The sequence below is a fragment of the Euphorbia lathyris genome, chromosome 9 (assembly GCF_963576675.1).
Source record: "Euphorbia lathyris chromosome 9, ddEupLath1.1, whole genome shotgun sequence".
Lineage (NCBI taxonomy): Eukaryota > Viridiplantae > Streptophyta > Magnoliopsida > Malpighiales > Euphorbiaceae > Euphorbia > Euphorbia lathyris.
The window spans coordinates 6,837,021-6,842,601 of NC_088918.1; the positions used below are offsets into that span (position 1 = coordinate 6,837,021).

Sequence of the window (5,581 nt, forward strand, 5' to 3'; positions counted from 1 at the left end):
AACTATGTGAAAGTTTGTGTTTTATAGGGTTATTGGGATAATTATTCATTTAATACAAAATCATAGAATATACAATCTAGGTTGGCATTTTAATTACATGGGTTGACTTTTTAATATACATGAATGGGATAGCCAACCTTGGTTGGAATTTTAGAGGATAAATTTTCAAAATCATTACTGATTCCATGTATATAAATACATATTAGTTAAGTTATGCATAAGTGGTGTTGTCAAATTTGAACGGGTCGGATCGGAAACTGGACAGGCATTCGATGTGTCATTTCCACCTTTTCATATGTGACATGTCAGTCCAACCGGGATGGATTACCACGGTTTTTTATTTGTTCAAAAAAATAATTAGAAAAATATATTTTCGACTATTATTAAAAAAATATGGGAAAAATAACCGGTTATGGTTTTCTAAATACAATATGGACTATGTCCTAGACTTTTTTTTTTTTTTGAATAAAAGAATCGCTATTATTGAAGATCAATGGAAAGAATATCTACAAAAAAATGAGGTGGACTATGCCACTCTCTACGAACAGAATATCAATTGAAACAACAGCCCGAGCTAACTCATGAGCCGCTACTATGTTCTAGACTTAGTTTAATGCATTATTTATGTTGAACTATATTTTTATTGTATTAAAATATGGACAAAGAAAAAAAATGTGGTTTGCCCTATTGTCAAATAGAGTTTTATGCTAAACATTTATAAATAGGCGTACGTGTTAGACTTTTTTTATAAAATAAAGTATTTAAAATTACATGGTTAAATTTTGATTACAATTAAAAGCATTTTTTTTCCAAATTACATTTATATATTGATAAAACGCATATCCTACAATCGAATTGTAGTTATGTAATATGAATTTAAATATCAATTTAGTTCATAAATATGTCAACTTGGTAAAAAAACAAAAAAAAGTTCACCATATGATTTATGGTTTCGATTTAAGGAGTTGTGTTTTGTCGATATGTAATTTTTTTTTAAGATAAAAAGTCATTGGTTGCAATCAAAATTTAATACGGTAAATTGCAGCACTTTATTTTATAAGTGAAACATAACATATACCTTTATTTGAAAACTTTTAAACCACATCATTCTGTTTGTAAATTGGACAAACCACATATATTTTTTCATACTTTCCCCTTAAAATATTATAAGTATCTTATTTCTCAAATTTTAATTATAATTTACTTAATTTAATGTGATTTTTTTATTAAAAGTTGGGACAAAGCCGAGGCGCCCATGCATCCGAACTAGGTTGGCACCCCCGGGACAACCCCAGCAAACCCGAATAAATAAATAAATGAAAAGTATTACAAGAATAGAAGAAGATTAAAAGGCGCGAAAATAAGAAAAATTACAAAGATCATAGAAAGTAAAAAGTTTGCAAAAATTGGAGGCCGATGACCACCAAATGATAGTCGGAGCTGTGACGCCAAATCGAGCAAGGGAGTCTGCGGCTTGGTTTCCTTCTCTGTAGATGTGGGTTATATGAACTTCCATTTCTGAGCATTGCGCTAAACATCTCAACCAGTCTTGACGAAGCTGCCACGGAACATTGCTTGATTTAACACAAAGAAGATGAACAGCATTTGAAGAGTCTGATTCTATCCAAAGACGATGCCAGTTTTTTTCCCAGGCTAAATGATCACTACAACAAATCATCACTTGTGCCACGAAATATGCCACAACAACAACAACAACAACAACAACAAAGCCTTAGTCCCGAAATGATTCGGGGTCGGCTAACATGAACCATCATATAAAACCGTGAAAATCAAGTCGTGTCAGCGACACAGATTCGCTCCCTCCACTCCGTCCTATCCACTACCATATTTTCCTCAATTCCCAATAAACTCATATCACTCTCGATCACCCTCCTCCAAGTTTGCTTAGGTCTTCCCCTACCCCTCACCACTACATCCCTTTGCCACTCTTCGGTTCTCCTAACCGGCACATCAAGCCCTCTACGTCTCACATGGCCAAACCACCTTAGTCGGTTTTCTCTCATTTTATTCTCAATAGATGTGACCCCTACTTTTGTCCTAATTATTTCATTACGCACCCGGTCCTTTCTCGTGTGACCACACATCCATCTCAACATACGCATCTCCGCCACCGACATCTTATGGATGTGGCAGTGTTTCACTGCCCAACACTCCGTACCATATAACAATGTTGGTCTAATTGCCGTCCGGTAGAATTTACCCTTCAATCTATTAGGCATCCCGGGATCACAAAGGAAACCCGTAGCACTCTTCCACTTCGACCAACCAGCTTTAATCCTATGAGCAACATCTCCATCCGTTTGGATAATAGATCCTAAATACCGGAAGCAATCCGAGGCCTGAACAACTCTCCCATCTAGGATGATTGTCCCTGCCTCCCTACTCCTACGGCCGCTAAACTTACACTCTAAATATTCTGTCTTACTTCGACTCAACTTAAAGCCTCTAGATTCTAGAGTTTGCCTCCACGAAATATGCCACGAGAATTTAAAATTCGTGGCATATTTCCATTTAGCCACGGAAAAAATAGGTTCCACTACAAACTTACGATCTCTTTATATATTTATGCCACAGATAATATTTTTTTGTGGCAAAAGTACATTTATGCCACAAATTATGCCACGATAATATTGTTTCGTGGCTCAATCTATTTATGCCATGGAAGAAATTGGTTTCGTGGCATAAAATTACATATTAATAATAAAAATACTTAATAAATAATAGAAGTTATATAATTAAATATTTATTTAAAAAATTATTGTTTTATCTGTTCATATTCCATCTCTAATCGTGGTTCTCCATTGTGCTGCCATCTCTTCCTTCATCACACCACCACCATTCCTTTCTTATCCCAGTTCTCTATCTTTTACGCATCCTCGTTTCTCTAATGCTTTTTCTTTCTGTACTAGACTCTACCATTTTTCTTCTCTCGCACATCCATTTCTTTTCTCTTTATCTTCTCAAATATGCCGCTAAAATCTCTAGCATACGAATTTAACGACCATGATAGCTTGATCGACGACTTGCAGCTCCACAGACTCTAATTGCAGTGACGACTTTGTGAAACGGAAGGTTGTTATTTTTAATCATATAAATTAATTAATTTTATTAGGGTTTTCAATTTCGAAATTGTTTCTATTTTTATTTGTTATGTGTTTTTTTGGGTTTTCATCTGCTAATTCAATTTTGCGAGAGTTAGCCTATAGATTAAAGGGTTGGTTAATTTTAGGAACATGAACTTGGTTTGAATTTTGTCAAATCTGGAATTTGATATTGTAACTGTGTTGCTTGAATTCACTTGTCGAGGGCCACTACCATAAGTTAATCTAATTCGTTAATTGAAATACTGATCACGGTGCAATTTTTCATAGCTTTAAATTCTACCAATGGCATCAATACTCTGATGCAAAGCTTATCCTCATTTTGTCAACTATGGTAAGTCATAAAGGTACATGAGAAGGCATGAATTTGAAGACTTTGGCATGATTATATGGTTTCAAATCTTGATTTACATCTTAAATTTAGGATTTGAGTTAAACTTGTTTACGATTCAGGTATATAGAAGCTCATTATTTGTTTGGGGGTTATCATATACTCCTCATGGTTGTTCACAATTTTAAATTTCAGAGTTTCTCTTTGCCTCACACAACAGATCAGGCCGACAAGAGTGATTTCTCAAGGTGGAGGCAATGAAGTGACTTAACTCAATTGGATCGTCATCCCGTTAGTTCTGATCCTTCCCAGGTATTTTTAAATATTCATGGTTTTGCTAAAAAAAAATTCAGCCATACAATTTCAATTTTAGCATAGTCTTCATTTTGCTTTTGTTTATATGCTGGAGCAGCTATTCTTCATAATGGATTTTGATTAAGAAATTTGGGTTGAAAGAGCTCATATTATTTTTTATGTTTCAATGAATATAATTATATATATAGTACTTTAGTTTTTGAACAATATGAATATCATTGCAGAAACTTATATTCACTCCATTCTCTTGCTCTCACTTTGACTATGAATGAAGCATGTTTGACCTATATACTTCTATCATGCTTATGTTTTAGAAAATCTGCATTGTCTTAAACAACTATCATGGAAACGTTATCAGTTCAAAAATGGATCAGGATGACAATAAAGATTTAAACTAATTTTAATATAGGCAATCTATATTTCTGGTTTCAATTTGGACTATATTTCTTACCCAAATATGTGTTTGAAGCATGAGAAAATGCTAATATTGTCTCTTCTGATATTGATACAGTTTTCTCCACCTATGTTAACTCTGTTTTTCTTATCTAATATTTATGTTAACTTGTAGAATTCAGACCCGAGTTGTTTGAATGAATCTGTTGAGTTGTTTCAGTGATTAATTTGTTGGATTTTCGAGTTGAAATGAGTTTGACTTATTGTTAAATGGGCATGCTCTAATTTTGAAGGTTTTTAGTTCTTAGCTGGGTTTTTATCTCTCATTTCAGATGGCCCAAAATTGCCTAAAACTAGAGAAGAGAGTCGTCCTTCTTATTTGCTTGAGGAAAATCAGACGGCCCAAAATCGATGAGGAGTGCCGCCTCCTTCTTATCTACCTGAGGAAGCTATTATCTTTGTTCAAAAACATTGTTGGGAGAACTTGCAAAGAAGACTGATGAGTATGATTTTGGTATACTTATGCTTGAAATAATTAGTGGGAGAAGTAGCAGTAAAGCAACATTAGGGGTTCATCAGTTGATTCTTGTTGAATGGGCATATTTTCAAGCTCACATGAGCGCTTTCAGGAAAATTCATGTTCCACTTACATGAAGTCATGAACTTGTTTTCTTTTTTTGAATTGGTCCACATCCTTTTGTAATTAATGTATAGAACTAATTATAAATTGTAGACTTGATTTTTTGTTTAACGATGGATGTTTATTTAATAAGTATTAATTTTTAGTTAAGAATGCTAAAATTTTAGCATTTGTTTATTCTTTTATTCTTAATGATTTTAATTTAGCTCTGTTGAAGGAAAAAGTTCATATAATAATAATAATATTAAAATTATAATAATTAAAAATTAATTACCAAAATTAGATCTAGTTTGCCACGATCACAATCGTGGCTAAGTAAGGTTTTTAGTTATGAGCATTTCATTTTTGCCACGGTTATGCTCGTGGCTAAACAAAGCTTCAAGCAACACAGGTTGCTATGTCTTACCACGGATATTTAATTTTTGCCACTATTTTATCCGTGGCAAAGGGATATGATTAGCCATGGATTTTTCGTGGCATAAAAACCAAGTTATGCCACGACCATTATTTTTCCGTGGCAACTACCTAGCCACGTTCACTTGTGCCACGGGAGTACCTAACTTGAATTTCTGTGGCTAAACAATATAGCCACGGAAATATTATACTTGTGCCGTGAATCTAACCGTGGCGCAAGTGATGATTTGTTGTAGTGGATAGCGCGAAGTCTAGTGGTGTAAATATGAAATGTATGTTATGATAAGTGCGTTATGACTAAGGATGTGATCTTTCTAAGTGCTCTATCTTTACTCGACGTCACTACTTAGGGGCAAGTGTACCCCG

The 5,581-nt window shown here is 34.1% G+C and overlaps 1 long non-coding RNA gene across 2 annotated transcripts; it reads left to right on the plus strand.

Moving 5' to 3' along the window:
- Nucleotides 1–2,779: 2,779 nt before the first annotated feature.
- LOC136206595 (uncharacterized) lies at nucleotides 2,780–4,978 on the plus strand. Of its 2 annotated transcripts, none has more exons than XR_010676340.1 (3): nucleotides 2,780–3,093; nucleotides 3,649–3,765; nucleotides 4,494–4,978. It is a non-coding gene; the product is annotated as an uncharacterized lncRNA (long non-coding RNA). The 2 variants fall into 2 exon arrangements; XR_010676339.1 differs by having other exon boundaries at nucleotides 3,674–3,765.
- The last annotated feature ends 603 nt before the right edge of the window (nucleotides 4,979–5,581 follow it).